Genomic DNA, 21,641 nt, shown 5'->3' on the forward strand with positions numbered 1-21,641 from the left:
CCAAGCAATGTAGTATATCACCCAAATAAACTGAAGGACAAAAATTACATGATATTCTCAAATGATGCAGTAAAGGATTTTAACAAAATCTAAAATATATTCCATAGTAAAAGCCTGGAAGAGACTAGGAACATCATATCATATCAACATATCAACATAGTGAAGGTAGTTCACAATAAAACAATAGCCAACATTATACTAAGTAGGGAAAAAGTCAGAGCACTTCTCTTAAAATCACAGATCAGACCAGGGGGTTCACTTTGTTCACTTATTTTTAAAATTAATTTTCTTGAATTTTTTTATTGACAGCTTTCATACTTAAAATAAACCATGGTAATTCCCTCCCCTCCCATACTTTCCCCTCCACAAATCAACTCTCCATCATATTGTCTCCCTCTTTCCATTAGTCTCTCTTTTACATTGATGTCATTGTCTTTTCCTTTTATAATGATGGCCTTGTGAAGGTACTGTGAGGTCAGAGAAATCGAGGCCAATTTCTGTCTGGGCGATAGCATGGTAACCAGTCTTACCACTTCCTTTGGCTGTTACATTCTTTCTGCCACCTCTTCTGCAATGTACCCTGAGCCTTGGAGGGTGTGATAGAGATGCTTCAGTGCTGATCACTCCTTTGTTACTTCCCAGCACTATGGTATCTTTTGGGTCATCCCAGTGGGCACTGCTATCTGAAAAGAGAAGCTTCTCTAACCACAAGTGAGAGTAGTGTTAATATATGGGTATGAACATTTAGTAAAGCACTAACAGGGCAGTTTGGTAAGCAGAATGTATATTGATATTTATTGATATAAGTGCTCATGATCTCCCCCACTATAGGTTTTGATTAGTATTTCAGTACCAGGCATGTATTCCCTCCCAGAGAGCAGGTGACCAGTCCAATTAGAGAGTAGTTGGCTTCCACCATAACAGACATGCCACTATTGCACCTGTTCAGTCATTTAGCCTGGCTGGCCAAACTTGAGGCTGCCAGTGTCCACTGTTTTCACTGCTGATGACTTCTGTCTCCCATAGGGCTGCATGCAGTGCAGCTTTCTGTCAGGTGGTCTACAGGGAACAGGTTTTCAGCTCCAACCTAGCTTGATTCCTCAGTGATCTTACAGCCCAGGCATGTGCAGTCTTCAGCAATAGGGTCTTACCATATATTTCTGGTGGGAAAACAAGAGCCTTGGCCTGTAATATTTTGGGGGCATCAGGAATCTCCTGGCCAACAACTCACTGGAAGGTATCTCATCCCTGGCACTGAAATTTTTCAAGTGACAGTGTATGGCTTCTGGGTGTGCCATTGTCCAAAAAAGTAGGCTTTCATATGGTAATTCACAATGTCTTGAATTTACAACAACCTTCCCTCACTCTTCTTTTACTTGATCTCTTGCCCTGATTTTCCATAGGCCATTCCACCCCTACTAATCTGTTTGCCTACTTACATCCCCTTAAATTCTCCCCTCTCCTCATTCCCTATATTACTGGCCTCTGCTACCAATATATTACTTCAAGTCACACACATTTGAAGCTAGGATCTACATATGAGAACATGTGATGTTTGGCTTTCTGGGCCAGGGGTACCTCACTTAGTATAATCCTTTCCAGATCCATCCATTTCCCTGCAAATTTCATAATGCCATTTTTCATTGCTGAATAGAACTCAATTGTATAAATGTACCACATCTTCCTTATCCATGCAACAGTTGAGGGACATCTAGGCTGGTCCATTTCCTAGTTACGGTGAACAAAGTCTCAATAAACAGTTGTGCAAGAACCTCTAAGGTAGTGAGACGAGTCCTTAGGATACATGCCTAGGAGTTCTATACCTGGATCATATGGTAAATCTATTTTTAGTTGTCTCAGGAACCTCCACACTGATTTCCACAATGGCTGTGTGAGACTGCATCCCCACCAACAATGTAGAAGGGTTTCTCTTTTACTGCATACTGTCCAACATTCATTGCTACTTGTTTTCTTGATGAAAGCCATTCTGACAGGAGTGAGACAGAATCTCAAAGTACTTGTAGTTTGCATTTCCCTGATGGCTAAGGATGTAGAACCTCCCCCCTTTTTATATGTTTATATGCCATCTGTATTTCTTCTTTTGAGAATTGTCCAGTTAGTTTCATAGACCATTTTTAAATTGGGTTGTTTAATTTCTTATTATTCAGTTTTCTGAGTTCTTCATATATCATGGATATTAGTCTTCTGTCAGATATACAACTGGCAAAATTTTTCTCCCATTCTGTTGGTTGCATCTTTTCTCTATTCACAGTGTCCTTTGCTATACAAAAGCTTTGTAATTTCATGAGGTACCAGTGCTTGATTAGTGGTTTTATTTCCTGGCTAACTGAGGTTATATTCAGAAAGTCATAGCCTATGCCAAAATGTTGAAAGTTTTCCCCTTCTTATTCCTCTTAACAGTATCAGAGTTTCTGATTGGATATTAAGAACTTTGAGCCATTTGGACTTAATTCTTGTGCATGGAGAGAGATAAGGATCTATTTTCATTCTTCTACATATAGAGATCCAGTTTTCCCAGCACCATTTGTTGAAGAGGCTATCTTTTCTCCAATGAGTATTGCAGTGGTTTGATTCAAATGTCTCCCATAAACTTAGGTGTTCTGAATGTTAGGTTCTCACCTGGTGGAGGTTTGGGAATTAACACCTCCTGGAAGCAGCATATTGTTGGGAGGTGGGTTTATGGCTACTATAGCCAGTTTCCTCTGGCCAGTATTTGCAGACTCTCCAGTTGCTTTTGTCCACCTGATGTTGGTGAGGAGGTGATGTCCACCCTCTCCTCATGCTGTTGTTTTCCTCTGCCATCATGGAGCTTCCCCTCAATTCTGTAAGCCACTATAAACCATTTCCCCCCCAACTTGCTCTTGGTTGGGTGATTTCTGCCAGCAAGTAAACAGTAAAGTTGGTACCAAGAGTGGCATAATTGGACTGTGTGGCTTTGGCCTTCTGAAGCTGATTTTCAAGAGGAATGTGGAAGGATTTTGAAACCATGGTCTAAAAGATACCTTACATTGTGGTACAGCTTGATGGACTATTCTGGTCAGAGTTGAAAGACTTGAATGAGGTAAGAACTAAGGACTGTGAGGTTTGACTTATGAGAGTGAGAAAGACCTTTGCGTGGACTGGGCTAAAAGTAGCTAGTGTGGGAGAGGCTTGCTGTTATGCCTGTGCTGAGAACTTGTGTAGGGTTGCATTGCGTAGAAATAGACTGGTATGAACAAAGGCAGATAGCAAAGAAAAAATGAATTTTTTGGGTACAACTGCTACCCATTCAACTGCAATTGAGAGGTTACAATTGAGATTGGGCCAGCTGCCCTGCATTGGAATGACAGGAAGAATGCAGTCTTTTGAAAGGGCCTGAATGCTGAAGGAATGTCTTGTTCTTCAAAGTCTGCTTTCTTCCCCCCTGAATTAACAAATTGGCACTCCACCTGGCATTATGGGGTATAAGAAATGATGGAAAAAGAGGATCATTAAATTCTCACACGGTCTTGTATTTTGGAAACAGCCATGGGCAGTGTGAGGCAGGTTTGCTGGATGACTGCACGGAGACCCAATTGAGCTGTGAGGATGAACCTAGTGGGGATGCTGGGACCATGAGATGGCTACTAAGGAGAGTTGCTGATGAAGTTATCCAGGATGGTGAGTAGCCTAGCTGGAGGGGTGGAATTGGAATTTCAGAGAATTATTGCTTGTTAGAATTATCAAACTTGGAGATTTGTCACTGACTGGAGTTGTTGGAGCTACAGAGTCTGATGTTTGACCCATTTAAATCTTGTATTAGTTGAAAGTTTCTTTGCTATGCCCAATGCCATCAATGCAGTGTGAATATTTACTATGTGCCATTACGGTTTTTTTTTTTTTTTTTTTTTTTTTTTTTTTTTTTTTTTTTTTTTTTTTAGTATTATGGCTCAGTTAAAAGTTCTAGGTCTGTGGGAATGTTTGAACATCATTAGGACTGATAAAAAAAATATGAGGAATTTTAAAGTTGGACTAAATGTATTGCACTTTACATCATTGATGGTTATCAGTTTATGGGGGCCAGAGGCAGAATGTGGTTGTTTAATTTAGGTGTCCCCTATAATCTTGGGTGTTATGAATGCTAGGTTCACAGCAGATAGAGATTTCAGAATTAACAACTCCTGGAGGCAGTGTGTTGTTGGGGGGTGGGCATATGGCTATTATAGCTGGTTTCCCCTTTTCAGTGTTTGCCACACACTCCTGTTGCTTTTGTTCACATGATGTTGGTAAGGAGGTGATGTCTACCCTCTGCTCATGATGTCATTTCCCCCTGCCATCATGGAGCATCCCCTCGAGTCTGTAAGCCAAAATAACCATTTTTTTTTTTTCCCCACAAGCTGCTATTTGTCAGATGATTTCTGCCAGCAATGTGAACTTTACTGCAACAAGAACTTTTGCCATTTTTGTTGATGATCAGGTGGCTACAGCTGCATGGACATACATCTATGTCCTCTATTCTATTTGATTGATCTACATTTCTGCTTTGGTGCCAGTACCATGCTATTTTTGTTACTATAACTAAGTAATACATGTTAAAATCAGGTAAGGTGATTCTACCAGCCTTATTTTTGTTGGTCAAAATGGTTTTGGATACTCAAATTTTGTCCTTCCAAATGAATTTTAGGATTGTTTTTTCTATTTCTGTGAATAATGCCATTGGAAATTAATAGGGATTGCCTAAAATATGAGCATTCCTTTTTGTAAGATTAGCAATTTCACAGTATTGATTCTTCCAATCCATGAACATGGGATGTCTTTCCATTTCCTAGTGTCTTCTGTAATTTTTCTTGAGTGTTTTAAATTTTTCATTGTAGAGATCCTTCACTTCCTTGGATAGATTTATTCAAAGGCATATTTATTTATTTATTTATCTATTTTGATGTGATTGTGAGTGGTAGTGATTCCTGATTTCAACCTCAGCATGTTTATTATCAGTATGTAGGAAGGCTACTGATCTCTGTATATTTATTTTGTATCCTTCTATGTTGCTAAAAGTGTTTAACAGCTGTAAGAGTTTGCTGGTCGAGTGTTTATCATCTGAAAATCATGATAATTTTGTATCTTTCTTTCCAATTTGTTTCCCTTAAAGGGTGTGTCTCTTGCCATAGCTAAGACTTCCAGTACTATGTTAAATAAAAATGGGGATAATTGACACCCTTGTCTTTTTCCTGATTTTGGTGGAAAAGTTTCAATTTTTCTTCATTTAGTATTATGGTGGCTGTAGGTCTGTTATAAATAGCCATTATTATGTTGAGATATGTTCCTTCTATTCCCAATTTCTGTAGGACTTTTATCATGAAGGGATGTTGCATTTTGTTAAATGCCTTTTCTGCAGTTATTGAGATGAAATGTGACTTTTTTTTTTTGCTTCAGTCTATTTTTACAGCATATTGCATTTACTGATTTGTGCATGTTGAACCATTCCTGTATCTCTGGGATAAAGCCTACTTGGTCAGGGTGAATTTTTTTTATATATATATTCTTGTAAATACAATATTTGTCAATATTTTCTTGAGAATTTTTGCATCTATGTTCATGAGGGCGATTGGTCTGTAATCTTTCTTTCCTTTTGTTCTGTGTTTGTCTGATTTTGGTATCAGGGTGATGCTGGCTTTGTAGGCATCCGACAGAATTCCTTCCTTTTCTACTTTATTTTATTTTTGAGAAGCATTGGTGTTAATTCTTCCATGAAGGTCTGATAAATTCACCAGTGAATCCATCTGGGCCTTGACCTTTTTTAGTTGGGAGATTTTTTTTTTTATATACTTTCCTGGATATCCATACTTGTTATAGGTTAATCTGATCTTGATTTAATTTTGTTAGGTCATATGAATCAAGGAAATTATCCATTTCTTTCAGATTTTCATACTTAGAGTAGTATATATTCTTAAAGTATGTCCTTAGGATTTTCTGAATTTCTTTGCTATCTGTTGTAATGGACCTTTATCATCTCCAATTTTACTGATTTGTATCTCTCTTTCTTTTTGTCAAATGTGCTAAGGGTTTATCAATCTTATTACTCTTGGTTTCATTGATTCTTTGTAGTGCTATTTTTGGGTTTTATTTTATTAATTTCTGTCCTAATCATTAATATTTCTTTCCATGTACTAATTTTTGGCTTTCCCTGTTCTTTTGCTGAGGCCTTAAGGTATAGTATTAAGTTGCTTAAGTTATTTACTTGCGACCTTTCTAATTTCTTAATATACATACTTAAAGCTATAAATTTCCCTCTTAGGACTGCCTGCATTGTGTCCCAAAGGTTTTGGTATGTTGAGTTCTCATTATCATTTGATCCTATGAATTTTTTAATTTCCTTCTTGATTTTTTCATTGACCCATAATCATGTAGTAATTTATTGCTTAGTTTCTATGATTCTGTGTATGCTCTATAGTTTTTCTTGCAGTGGATTTGTAGTTTAATCACATTGTTATCAGATTGAGTGCAAGCAACCACTTCAATTTTCCTTTATTTGCTAAGATTTGATTGGTGTCCTAAAATATGGTCTATTTTAGAGAGTTTTCCATGTGTTGCTGAAAAGAATGTTAATTCTGAAGCATTTGGATGAAATGTTCTGTAGACATCTGTTAGGTCCCTTTGTTCTATGACCTTATTTAATTCAGATGCTTCTTGGTTTATTTTATTTATTTTTTTTTGCCAGGATGACCTGTATGTCAACTGATGAGACTGGGGTATTGAAATCACCCACTACAACTGTGTTAGGTGTTATTTGTGACCTTAACTCTAATAGTGCTTGTTTCATGAGATTTGTAGCCCCATGTTAGATACATATATGCTTAGAATTGTAATAATTCTACCCTGTCAGATTAGGATAGCTATACTTGCTTGTTTTCTAGGCCCATTTGCTTGAAATACTGTTTATCATCCTTTTACCATAAGATAGTGTTCATCTTTTATGGAAAGGTGGGTTTCTTGGAGGCAACGAATACAAAGATCCTGCTTTTACAACCAGTCTGCAAACATGTGTCTTTTGGTTGGGGCCATGGATATTAAGAGTTATGATTAGCTCTTGTACAGATCCTCTGTGTTGGTGAAGTCAAGAGACCAAACTTAAGCCCAAAATAAAGCTCCTTGCCCTTGGGGAAAAAAAAAAGAGTTATTATTGGAAGGTATGTATGTATTCTTGCCATTTTTCTTGCTTTGTAGTTTTTCTGTTTTTTTCTTTACTCTCTTGTTTTACTTATTATTTGAGTATAGTCTGTTTATTCCTAGCTCCTAATATGTGTGTTTTTATTTTTCTTCAGCATAGAGGATTCATTCAATCATTTTCTGTAGAGCTGGATTAGTGTTCATATATTCTTATAGCCTAATTTTGTTGGGGAATGTCCTTATTTCTCTGTCTACTTGGATGGATAGCTTTGCTGGATAAAGTAATCTTGGTTGACTGTCATCTTTCAGAACTTGGAATACATTATTCCAAGCCCTTCTGGCTTTTAAAGTTAAAGTTGAATAATATGCTGTTATCCTGACGGGCTTGCCTTTGTATGTGACTTGATTTTTCTCTGTCTTCAGCATATTTTCTTTGGTTTGTGTTTTGTAGTTTACTTATAATACCATGGAGAGAGGTTCTTTCCTGATTTTGTCTGTTTTGCATTCTGTAAGTGTCCTGTATCTGTATTAGCAACACTTTCTATACTTGGAGGAAGTTTTCTTCTTTGATTTTGTTGAAAGTACCTCTACACTTTTGGAGTGAAATTCTTCTCCTTCTACTATGCCCTGAATTCTTTTTTCATCTCTTCATAGTGACCTGAATGTCTTGAAATTGCCATTCATGCCTTCCTACTAGTTTGTCTTTCTCTTTGTTGTACTGTACCTGGTCTCTAGTTTAGATATTCAGTTCTAAATCCACTCTAGTGGTGAAACTTTCTACAGAGTTTTCTATTTGACTTTCTGTGTTTTTCATTTCTAGTGTTTCTGATTGGTATTTTTTCATTATTCATATTTCCTTAGTCATGTCTTGTATTGATATTCCTTATTTCATTAAGTTGGTTTCCTGTGTTCTCTTGGGATTGCTTTACGAGTTTGTTTTCTTTTTTGATTCCTTTGATTTCTAGGAGCACAGGTGCAATCATTTTTTGAAATCTGTGTCAGGCATTTCATCTAAAACAGTCTCACTGGAGGTCATTTCTGATGGACTTAAAATTCTTGGTGGGATTGTATTGTTTTGATTTTTTTGTGTTCTTATATTACAATGTAGAGCTTTTTGCATCTTGAGTTAATTTGGTTCTTGGGTTTTCTAATTATCTGCAGTGTTCTTAGTTGTGTCAAAATTTATATATCCTCAGGGTAGGAGTTTAAGGTGCCAGGTATAGCTCTTATACTCCAAGAGAAACAGCTGAAATGACCCTAGGTGTTGCATTTGACAGTTATTCAAGTATTCTAGTATACTGGCTAGAGCAAATTAGTAGAAAATTCTAAAACTGAATTGAGCAATACACACATGTAATCAAAACCAACTCAGAGTACTTATGCAAGAGTGGGGTTTAAAAAAAAAACAGGTAATCCACTAAAGCGAAAAGGTTGCCCCACACCCTTAATCATGTTGTAGTGGTTTGATTCAAGTGTCCCCATAAACTTAGGTGTTCTGAATGCTAGGTTCCCAGAATGCCTCCTGGAGGCAGTGTATTGTTGGGGGCGGGCTTATGGGTGTTATAGCCAGCTCCTCTTTGCCAGTGTTTGGCACAATCTCCTGTTGCTATTGTCCATCTGATGGTGGCCAGGGGGTGATGTCCACCCTCTGCTCATGCCATCATTTTTCCCTGCCATCATGATGCTTCCCCTTGAGCCTGTAAGCCAAAATAAACCACTTTTTTCTCCCACAAGCCTCTTTTGGTTGGGTTATTTCTACTATGAATGTGAACCTGCCTGTAACACCTGTCAAGTGGGAAGTTGAGATTTCTGGTCTGAAATGGGTTTCAGGTTAGCCTTGGGCCAAACCAGACCCTGACCCCAATAATGACAGAAGAAGAAGACAAAGGCCTTATAAATCAAGCAGCATCTGAGGCAACAAGAGTTAATATGAAAATACTGTTTAGTTAAAAATGGAAAAGACTACCAAGAATATGTAACACATAACCTGCCTGACACGGAAAGAGAGCTTAGCACTTCCAGTGCAGGCCTATGTACCTGCCTTGGTGTAAACAGGCTTTGGATATTTCTAATCTCACCAATGCTGAATGCCCACCTCAATCCTGGTCTGTTGCACTGTGGATCCAGTATTCTGATCAGCTGGGATGGATGCTCTGTGGCCAGGGGATTCATGAATTCTCTGGTGGTTCCCTGGGGTACAGGCACAGGGGGATGGGAGACTGTGTAAGATGCCTGGAAGTGTACCAGAGCTGCTTAGCTGGTCCTGTTTGTTTTTCATCAGCAGCTGCTCAGCTGATCCCTGCTGTCTTCCCCTTCAGGTTTCTTGACTTTTTGAGGTTGATGTGAGTGAAAAATCCCTCCACCTGGTTTTTCTTCCTGGTACTCTGCACTGGCCGGGCGGGTGGGCATGCTGACCAAGGCCGCTTGTGCCTCAACGGGATTTTGGCTGGGTTCCTCCTTTCTGCAAGATATGAGTCTCTCCTGCTTCTCTATTGTGATTGATCATAACTTATACACCTTCACTTTTCAGAAAAAAGAGTATATTTTGCTGTTTTTCTGCTATTTTCCTACACTAGCCTTCATTGGCATGGCTACTATGCAGCCATCTTACCCAGAAGTTCACCACTTTGTGCACTTCTATTTAACATAATTCTCAGTCTAGTTAGAGCAGTATGGCAAGAGAAGAAAATAAAAGGGGTAGAAACCTGGAAGTAAAGTGAAAGTATTCTTATTTACAGATATTATTTTATGCTTAACAGACCCTAATGTTTATAACAGAAAAGTCTTATATATAATATACAAGTTTACTACAGTGGCACAATTCAAAATTGTCTTGTGAAAATCTTTAGCTTTCATATATGCCAGCAACATGCTAAGAAGGAAATCAGACAATTGCATAAAAACAATAAAAAAATTAAAAAAAACCTTTTTAGTCAGGTATGGTGGCTCATATCTTTACAACATTAGGGAAGCTGAGGTAAGAGGAATGCTGGGAGCTTGATGCTAATCTTGGCCAAAGAGTGAGTTCTAGGTCAGATTGGGTTAGGGAAAGAGCTTTCTTCCAAAACAAAACACAACAAAAGAGCTTAGAATAAAAATAAACAAATGAAGTATAATATTGCTACAATGAAAATTTCTAACATCAAAGGCATAAATTGAAGAACATATTAAAAGATGGAAAGACTTCCCATTCTTACAGAATGTAACAGTATTATAAAAGTAGCTTATCATATCAAAAGCAATCTACAGATTTCATAGAATTCCTCCAAAATTCTAATCATTCTTCACAGAATAGATTCTTAAGATTCATACAGAGTGCTAAATATCCCATATAGCAAAAGCAATCCTAAGCAAAAAGAATCATGTTGGAAGTATCATTACACCTGCTTTTAAGTTATAGTACAGAAACATAAAAAATTAGCACAATACTTTCACAAAACAGATGTGTCTGTGTGGGGTCCATGCACATGTGTGTGTGCATGTATAGTAGAATACAGTAATACCTAGATACAAATTTGTACAGATGTAACCATCTGATTTTTGACAAAAGTCACTGGATTAAAGGCAGACTCTTTGACAAATGGTGCTTGGAAAAGTGTATATCCACTGTGGAAGAATGAAGCTAGATCCTTGAGCAAAAATCAATTTCATAGCAATCAAGAATCTTAAGGGAAAACTTTAAAACTCTGATACGGTTAAAAGGCAGAAGCAGAAAAAAGTATGTCAGAATGTAGGCATAGTGAAGACCTTTCTGAATAGGACTACAGTTTCTCTGGAAGTAATATCAAACATTGACAAATGAGACGCCAATGAAATCAAGGCACATTTCCGCAGAGCAAAACAAACAGAGTGAAGAGAAAGCCTACAGAATGTCACAAAATCGTTGCTAGCTATACATGTGACAAAGAATATCCAGAATATACCAAGAACTAAAATAATTTAACAACACAATCAATAAATAGAATAATGAACTGCATAGGAAGCTATAAAAATACGGTATATAAATAAAGAACAAACATATGAAAAAAGTTACCATCTCACTATCATAAAATTGCAAATTAAAATTATACTGAAATACCATTTCATCACAGTCAATATGGCAATCATTAAGAAAAATTACAAATGTTGGAAAGTATGTGGATAAAAAGGAGTGCTTATACACTGCTTATGGAAATGAAAACAAGTCCAGCTAGTATGGGTTATGTAGTCGTGTATGTAAATATGAAATGAAAGCAGAGGTGAAATTGTCTATAGGAACAAAGGCAATTAATAGAGGGGTTCAAAAGAAGAAAAAATGGGAGAGAATATATTCAATGTAATATGAGCCCATTTGAAAAAATTCATGTTACAATGTACCATGCACAGAAAATATAAAATATTTTTACAAAGGTGAGAATGAACATATTCTATGTCATATCTACCAAATATTAATTCCTATATTTTCCAATACCTTTTAATTTTCTTCATGAATTTTTACACTTACTTAAAATTTATTCTAGCAAAATTTTTATCTTGTTTTATCTTATAGATTTTTAAGATTAGCTTTTTTAAAAATTAATTTATTTTTTTTCTAGATTAGCTTTTTATAAAAATATTTTTATTCACTTGTAGAGAGACACAGATTTACAGAGAGAGAGAGAGAGAGAGAGAGAGAGAGAGAGAGAGAGAGAATAGGTATGCCAGAACCTCCAGTCATTGCAAATGAACTCCAGATACATGCGCCATTTGTGCATCTGGCTTTATGTGGATACTGGGGGATAGAACCCAGGTCATTAGGCTTTGCTGGCAAGTGCCTTAAGCACTGCGCCATCTCTTCAGCCTTGAAGATTTGCTTTCTATCAAGTTATTCAGTTTATTAACTTTAAAAATCAAATATGCATTCCAAAGATATTTTAAAACTTTGTATCAGTTCTGTACATGGCTTCCCATCACAGATAAAATTAAATTTAAAATTGAAATATGATCCATAAGACACTTCTGTATCTGACCTTTGCTGCCTCATTTCAAACCATGTTTTGTGTTACTTATTCCAAACCAGCACTTTTGGTTTTCCTCTGTCTTAAATACTAGCTTTTTGTTTGTTTGTTTGTTTTTTGCTTTTTCAAGCTAGGGTCTCACTCTAGCTCAGGCTGACCTGGAAATCACTCTGTAGTCTCAGGGTAGCCTCAAACTCATGGCAATCCTCCTACCTCTACCTCCCGAGTGCTGGGATTAAAGGCATGCACCACCATGCCCAGCATAAATACTAGTTTTTGATGACCAGCTACTTTATTTTTCTGTATGTTCCATCTACCAAACATGGCTCTTCATTTTGTTGTTCAAGAGACTCTTGCATAAACATTTCCTCAGGAAAGTTTTCTTTGGCTACCTTATCTAAAACAGAACTCTCACCCTCCATCCCCCTCTATTTACTTACTATGCTTTCCTTCCTGGAGTATATAGTTTTAAAATTATACAACTGTTTAATTATTTACTATTTTGTCTTTCCCAATAAGATAAGATAGTAAGTTCCATAGGGGTTGACTATTTGTTTGCATGCAAAGAGATGGGAGGGAGGGAAGGAGGGAGGGAGGGAAGGAGGGAGGGAGGGAAGAGGGAGAAAAAGTGAAGGAGAGGGAATGGGTACATACCAGGGCCTCTAGCTACTACAAATGAAGTCCTTATGCATGTACCACTTTGTGCTTCTGGCTTATATGGGATCTCGAGAGTTGAACATGGGTGAACCCTTAGGCTTCACAGGCAGTTGCCTTAACTACTAAACCATCTCTACTGCCAGAAAAGTAAGATTTTTATATCTGTGAACTCTTTAGGGAAGTTCTACACTGAAAAAATATCCTGCCTCAGTATTAGTTAGCTTGTAGTGTGGGCAGGCAATAAATATGCAGATTACACAATGAAATGCAATGTAATGGGAAATGTAAATGTTATGGGGAAAAGTGGGAAAGTAAGGAAAGGGATATTATTTAAAGCAGAGTACCAACAGCTTGGTGTGGTGATATAACCCTATAGTTTCAGCTATTTGTGGGGCTGAAGGAGAAAAACCATAAGCCAAAGAGTTTAAGGCTAGTCTAGGAATATAGCAAAATTTTGCCTTTTTTGTCAGAGCAAGATTTATTTAGAAGGTGACACCTGAGCAAATATTGAAAGAAGTTAAAGGAAATATTAAAATAGTAAAAAATATACCAACTCAGAAGTGATATTTTAAAAAAGGATGTTCAATATTTTAAAGAATTTTAGTAACATAAAGTAAGCATGAAGCTTGTAAAATGATCATTCTGAAGAATTTAGCACTCATTTAGATGATAATATATGGTTTGTTTTAAAAGCAAATCACTTTAACTCAGTATAATTTGTACATACATATGACAGCATTTTGTGTAGAAAAGGAATTCACAAGAAATACATATGAGAATAATGACCTTCATGGAATCTAAATTGGACAGTTTCACCATTTAGTACATTTTTCCATTTATTTTATTTTTTTATCTTATTGTTTTTTTATCTATAAGTGTGAAATAAGTCTGAAGTGCTGAGATGTACTATGATTATATTTACTATCAAAAGTCTGTTACGGGGCTGGAGAAATGGCTTAGTAGTTAAGATCCTTGCCTGTGAAGCCTAAGTACCCAGGTAAATTACCCAGTACCTACCTAAGCCAGATATACAAGATGGAACATGCACGTGGAGTTAATTTGCAGTGGCTGGAGACCTTGTTATGCCCATTTTCCCTATCTGCTTTTTCTTCTCTTTCTCTCTCAAATAAATAAACACATTTTTAGAAGCCTGTCAGATTATAGGGCCCAGTTATCCAGTTAAACCTAACCTAGTTGTTGCATTAATTATTTTCTCTCATTTTTTCTATTAAAATAGTTTTTCCCCCATCATTTTGTTTTCTTGTATAAAATCCTGGTATTGAGGGCTGACTTTCAGTAGAATGTAGGAAGGAGTTGATTTGTCCCATATTCACCTAGCTCAGAAGCAGTTCCTCCTGAAATAGTGTGAAAATGATTCAGAGGGCAGCTCCTTTTCTGCTGTGAATGCTTCTTACAGGTGATATTAACAGCTATGACTAGTGGATTTAAGTGCATAAGATTATCTTATAGATGGAGTGAACCTCATCCAGTGAATTGAAAAACCTTACAGAACAAAGGTAAGATTTCCTTAAAGATGAAAATCTGGTAGTCTGGGGTAAATTGCATGCTGAGCAAGCAAGAAAACTGGAGTTTGATCTTCTATGACCTTTTAAAATGCTAAGTGTCATAGAACACAACTATAATCAATCTCAGTGTTAGTAGGCAGAGGCAGGGTATCTCTGGGGCTGTAATGGAACTGATGAGCTCTAGGTTGAGTGAGATACATGATGTCTACCTCTGGCCTTTATGTGCATGTGCACTCAAGTGCATGAACGCACACATGTTCAAACACACATATGAATATGCATACACATGCACACCACGTGCACATAAGCACACACACAAAAAGTCACTTCAGAATGGCAATTAGCCACTACATACAGGTTTTCAGTATGCAGTAATGTCCTATAAAATTTGCATTTGCTAGACTGACAGTGGCTTAAGACAGCTTGTTGAAATAAATCTATGTGTCCATATACATGCATCTGCATACACATACATATACATAAAATAACATGCATACACATATAAATATATTCATATACTGACTCTATATGCAGAACCATGGCAATCCTCTGTCAGACTAGTTTTATAGAAGAAAGGCATCATGCCATACTGTGACTCCTGTACTTAGTGTAGCAGGGTGCTTTCATTAAAGAATAAGCATATGGCAGTTTAATCTAGGTAGTTGTAAGGCAATTTTGCTATTACAAAGAAGAATAAGTTATCATGTAAATATTTATAAAATTGTATATAAAATGATATCAAAAGACAAAAAGGAAAATGATAATGACAAAATCAAAACCTAGTGGTCATATCTAATAGTACTGTACTTCAAAAGCATAAATAGTAGAGTTAATTTATGATGAAAAAAACTACACTTGCTTTGAGTTCTCTGAGTTTTAAACGTGTTATAGCATAGAGGGCCAGGGTGATTGTTCAGTGGTTTATAGATGCTTGATCTGTAAGTCTGTGACCAGAGTTCATACTCCAGTACATGTAAAGTAGGCTGAAGAGTGGTACATGCCTTATATATTTGTAATACTAACACAATTATGTAATGGGAAACCGAGTCAAAATACCTAAGCTTTTGGCAAGTTGGTCTGGCCTCCTCACCAAAATAGGAGACCTTGTCTCAAACAAAGGGAAAGAGAAAACCAAAAAGCTGATGCTATCCCTTAACCTCCAAGCATGCTCGAAGGCACATGTGCACCTCCTCTCTAGACATATACATATACACAAAATTTGGAGCTTCCTCTGGAATATTGTAAAACACAGTCTCATTCATGTACATAAGGTCCTGTGTTCCATAACCAGCACTACAAAGCACTGAGAGAACAAAGAGGCAAGTGGAAGTTTTAGTTGTGAAAGGTATATTTGAAGTATACTGACTGGTTAAGTTGAACTATACTGAGAAGGCAATTAGTGAATTTGCAGAGTAATTTGAGAAAGTCTTCAAGACTAAAGAAAGGACAAGGAAATTGAAAAGATAAAATAAAGGCTAAGGAAGGGTGCTGTTCTCCTGATGAACCAGATACCAGCACAATGGGGAAGGAAACCAACACGGAGAAAAATCAACTCCTACCAAATCGGAGAGCCAGAGCCTCAGAGGCCCCCAACACCTCAGCACTGAAGCAGACCAAAAATGAACCCAACATGGCTCAGGGAAATTTTGCAGAATAGGGGGTGGAAAGAATGTCAGAGTCACATGTTGGGTCATGTTATGCAGAGACATTTATCGTACCAATAACTGTGGGCTAACTCCACAATGCACGATCCATTTACATCAACAAGGAGGGTCCATTGGGAGGGGGTAGATCATGGATGAGCCTAAACAATGGTACCAAACTGCCTGTATTTGCTGAAAAGAAAACTAATAAATTAAATTTAAAAAATAAAATAAAATAAAGGCTAAGGATAGACACGGCTAACAGCTTAATCAATAAACGAAGATGCAGAGATATGAAAAAAACTATTACATAATGTTGGGCCTTGAGAGGCCCAGAGGTGAGGCCTAGTGGAACTTCCTGAGCCTAGCTAAAGTTTGGCGACCTGTCTCTGGCCAGCTATGACTCAGCATGGCGACAAATTGCCTCTGGCTTGCTACTTCTGCAAAAAAGTTAGAGTTCCGGCTGGCACTTAGAACCAATCAATCATTTCAAAAGTCGCCATATGCTATTGGCCCTTACACCTCATCTTTTCCTGAGATCCCCACCTTTGTTCTCAACATTATATAGGCAACCGCCTGTAACAATAAAATGCGATCCTGCTTTGACAAGTCTCCTGACTCAGTGTGGTTTTTCTCCGGTGACTAGGAGAGGTTCTGAGTCCCCAACACTCACCATCCTGCTCAGCCCCAGGAAGAGACTGGCTCTCCTACAGCTCTACCTGCCAGTGGGCCCAGCAAGATGAGATGTAGTTGAAGATATAATGATCTCATGGAAATAAATGGAAGAAAACCTCCCTGGGCTAGTGGCATACACCTTTATCCCAACATGCTGGAGGCAGAGGTAGGACAATTGCCATGAGTTTGTAGTGAATGCCAAATTAGCCTGTGCTAAAGTGAAACCCTACTTTGAAAACAAGCAAACAAATAAAAACAATGGAACAAAACTTCACAGATGTTTAGTACTAAAGGAAGAAATTGAAATCTAGAATTTTATATACAGCTATCCAGCCATTCAAAGTGGAAACACACCAATATATATTTTCAAGAAAGTAAGTTTTATTTTAATGAAATACTCAATTTAAAAACAAACACTAAAGGTGCTTAAAATACATGAAGAAATGCTGAGACAGCATCTTGGCAGAGTTAGCTGTTGAATTTTACAATAGCTAATGGGGAGGAAAAGAGACAACATGAGAATAGTAGAGAACATGATGAGGTGGGACAATAGGAAGAGGACAATAAAATGTTAGGATGTGTAAGCACCTTTTGGGGGAAACATATAAATATTAAGATTTTGCTTGGTTAATAAGAAAATATTAAAAATAAATGATAAAATACATTATGGGAACCATGCAATATATAATGTGATGAAAATATTCAAATATAGAAAAATTAAATATAATTTTTATCTGGTATTACATTTTTGCTATTTGTATATCCATGAATTGGCTGCTTAGGATCCCTACTCTTCTATTAGTAAGTGGAAGTACCCACAATTTTTCTTCTCATAGGGTATACTAAGTTATAAGTTTCAAAATCTGGAAAAAAGTGAAAATCTTCCAGAGACAACTAATTTGCAAAAGGACATTAGACCAGATAACTCTTAACGTTTTCCTACACATGGTGCCTCTTTTTTTTTTTTTAACCAAAGCCTTTTTTCCATGTAATAGGTAGTATGGTGACTGTGGTGGTTTGATTCAGATGTCCCCCATAAACTTAGGTGTTCTGAATGCTAGGTTCCCAGCTGATGAGTTTTGGGAATTAAAACCTCCAAGGGGCAATGAATTACTGGGGGTGGGCTTATGAGTGTCATAGCCAGTTTCCTTTGCCAGTGTTTGGCATACTGTCCTGTTACTATTGTCCACCTTATGTTCACCAGGGGATGATGTCCACCCCCTGTTCATGCCATAATTTTCCTCTGCCATCATGGAGTTTCCTCTTGAGTCTGTAAGCCAAAATAAACCTTTATTCCCACAAATTGCTCTTAATTGGGTGATTTCTGTCAGCAATGAGAACCTGAATGCAACAGTGACTTTAGAGCTGTATGAAAGTCATTTCAGGGCATTAGCAGCCTGGTTTTTGTAATACAAATGCAGAAAGCTGGTAACGTACTGGATTAATTTTGGTATGTGACAGTGAGAGTTTAAATGAGGGCAGATTAGCTGATCAAAGAGCCTCAGTCAGGGTTATGACAATAAATTTCCAGCAAAGGACTGATGTGTTGGCCATTTCATAGCTCATCCAGGTATGAGATTACCTAGGGTTCTCTACCATCTAAGTATATGACCCAGATCCAGGGGAATGGGGAAAAGATGAAATGGAACTTAATAGAAAAATAAGAAGTACACAGAAGTCAAAGACACATACTCACTCAAATACCCAGAAACAGAATCTCATATATGTGAGTTTTAACACATTAAGTAAACAGTAATTTCCTCCTCCTCCCCCCCCTTCTTCTTCTTTTTTTGAGAGAGAGTTTTACAATGTAAACCAGGCTTTTCTTGAAATGTTGTTGATTGTCCTGCTCTAGCCCTAAGAGTGCTGGAGTTAGAAGAGAGATCCACCATGCACAGCTTATAAAATAATTTCAGAAGCTAGACAAATAAGTAAAGCTGCCCTTCTCATTTTACAGGGCTAGAAAAACTTAATTGTAAAACCAGGCAAAAAAGTGAAACATATCATAGTATATTCCATTTTAAAATGTTCATTTCAAAATCCTTAATAAAAGATTTGCTGATTAAACATAATAGTACTGGTTACTGCTAATAAAAATATATACCCTAATTAAGTTATATATCATAATGTAATCTAAGAATACATGGACAGTTTAATATGAAAGACTATATAATTCACAAAATTAATGCTACATAATAAATGCCATGTGCCACGTATGGTTGTATATGTCTTTAATTCCAGCACTCAGGAAGCAGAGGTACTAGGATCACTCTGAGTTCAAAATCAGCCTGAGATTACACAGTGAATTCCAGGTCAGCCTCAGCTAGAGCAAAGCCTTATCTCAATAAAGGAAAAAAAGAGAAGGAAAGAAAGAAAAAAGATGAAGAAAAAAATGCATAACCCCCAATCTCACTGTGAATACAAGCAATCCCACTGAGGTGGCCCCTCAGTGGATTGGGGCAAGAAGGAGGAAAATGATGGTACCAACATATGATGTGTCCATACAAAGTCTATTCTTAATTTAAGAAAAGGAAAAATAAAATATTATGATTATCTTAATATATGGATCATAAAAACCATTTGATGAGGTAAAATGCTCCACTATGATAAAACTGCTTAGCAAGTTATAAATAGAAGAACCCAGGATGGAGAGATTGAGAAATTTCAAATGTATTGCTTTTAAGATAAGACATGAGATGAGAATGATCCTCTTTCCATGTTACTCTTGAACATAGTTCAACCAGTCAAAGGCATAGGAGAGAAGAAAGAAGTACATGTGCAATTATGGGGAGGGTAGAAAGAAAACTGTCATTACTAGAAAATGGTATGACCATCTCCATAGGAAAAAAAAATGCAATCTATTTAAAGAATAAAGGAATTCAGCAATATTAGGATAAGTATTTCTATATGTCAGCAGTATTTAATTAAATAAATACTTAAAATTCTGTTGCTTACATTGTTTATATTATAAACTGAAACAATATAAATAAATACTTTTCCATACCTAGAAGTGGCAGGAAATTAATATCTAGCACATACACAGAACACATTAATCAAGGGACAGGAATCAAAATGAAAAAATGGGCAAAGAGTATAAACAAATAGTAAAACAGAAATCTGGGGGAAAAAAATCCCATGCACAATAGTTTCAAAAAACAAAATCAAGAAAGCTAACAATAACAAGGAAACCTTAATTATATAGCCAATTAGCTCAAAAACCTCTATCATGTAAACTTTAGAATACTTAGAAAGAAAATTAAGACACGATAGAAAAACCTCCTATGTTTGTATGCAGAATCAATACCATGAAAATGGCTATTGCCAAGATGATCTATAGATTCATGGTATCCTCTCCCACTTAAAAAATTGCAATGATGGGCTGGAGAGATTGCTTAGTGGTTAAGGCATTTTCCTGTGAAGCCAAAGGATCCAGGTTCAATTCCTCAGGACCCATGTAAGCCAGATGCACAAGATGGCACATGCATCTGGAGTTCATTGACAGTGACTGAAGGCCCTGACATGCCTAATTCTCTCTCTATCTCTCAAATATATAAAATACAATTGCAATGACATTCTTCAAGAAATAGAAAAAGACAATCCTAAAAATCACATGAATACACAAAAATCCCTGAATAACAAAACCCCAGGTAAAAAGAGCAATGCTAAAGGTATCACTACACCTGATTTCCAGTTATATTTCAGAGCAGGAGTAACAAAAGCAGCATGATACTGGCACAAAAATTGACATGTAAACCAAAGGAACAGAATACAGGACCCAGACAAACACAAACAGCTATAGCCATTTAACTTCGACAAAGGTGTCAAAAATATATACTGGAGAAAAGCCCACTCAAATCATGCTGTGAAAATTCCCACACACAGAAAAAGGAAACAAGATCTCTACTTCTCACCTTATTCAAAAATTAATTCAAAATGGATCAAAGATCAGAAAGTGAAAATGCTTTAGGTAAACATAAAGTACATCAATCTGTCAACATAGCCAACAACTTTCTGAAAAGGGCTTCAATGGCTCAAACACAATGTAAGAACTGACAAACATGACTGCATAGAAATAAAAAGCTTCTGTTGGGCAAGGTAGCCTTTAATCTCAGCACTTGGGAGGTAGAGGTAGGAGGATCGCTGTGAGTTCAAGGTTAGCCTGAGACTACATAGTGCATTCCAGGTCAGCCTTCATAGGGAGTATAAGAACTTATATGTGAGTATGAGTGAATGTTGTTGGGAAGTCATTTACACAGAGCTATTAATAAAGATGAGTGAATTTAGCAAGTAAATTCAGGTAACCACTTAAATTATTCATGATGCTACAGGTTTTACTTACCTTGTGTGTCTAATGTCTAAAGTTCTTGTTTGTAAACCATGTTATAGCCTTCAATATCTATGTCACACATGTAGAAATAAACATCTCCAAAGTACATCTAAAAGAGAAAAAAAAAATGATTTTGAGATTTTCTTATTAACGAAGTTTCTTGCTGAGCATAGTGGCATGGCGCATGCCTTTAATCCCAGCATTTAGGAGGCAGAGGCAGGAGGATCATGTTGAGTTTGAGGCCACCCTGAGACTACATAGTGAATTTCAGGTTAGCCTGGGCTACAGTGACCTTACCTCAAAAAACGCCCCCCGCAAAAATTACTTTTTCTTGGGCAGTAGGAAGTAGACATTATAGGATTATATATATATGTATATAATATATACATACATATAATATATATGTACATTATATATTATATGTACATATATGTAGATATGTATTATATGTACATATATGTATATATGTATATATATATGTATACATATAATATATGTATATATTTTTTCAAAACAATGACACTGACATTCCCCTTTAGCAGGATCAAGATATTTTGTGTATTACTTGGTTTGGTTCATGTCATAAGGCCAAGTACTTTCTATAGTACTAATTACTGGCTATCTAGTTTCTATGAGTCTCATGTCCTATACAAAACATATCCTCATCTAAGACATAGTTTCTTTCTTTATC

General features: G+C 36.7%; 1 long non-coding RNA gene across 2 annotated transcripts in view; it reads right to left on the reverse strand.

Annotated features, from left to right (window-relative positions):
• Positions 1–21,641, reverse strand: part of LOC123460182 — an 80,853-nt gene that overhangs the window by 28,952 nt on the left and 30,260 nt on the right. For both annotated transcript variants that reach the window (XR_006636836.1, XR_006636835.1), the window contains exon 2: positions 20,963–21,059. This is a non-coding gene — a long non-coding RNA (uncharacterized LOC123460182). The remainder of the gene's footprint in view (positions 1–20,962; positions 21,060–21,641) is intronic.

The sequence above is a fragment of the Jaculus jaculus genome, chromosome 4 (genome assembly GCF_020740685.1).
Source record: "Jaculus jaculus isolate mJacJac1 chromosome 4, mJacJac1.mat.Y.cur, whole genome shotgun sequence".
In the NCBI taxonomy this organism is placed as follows: domain Eukaryota; kingdom Metazoa; phylum Chordata; class Mammalia; order Rodentia; family Dipodidae; genus Jaculus; species Jaculus jaculus.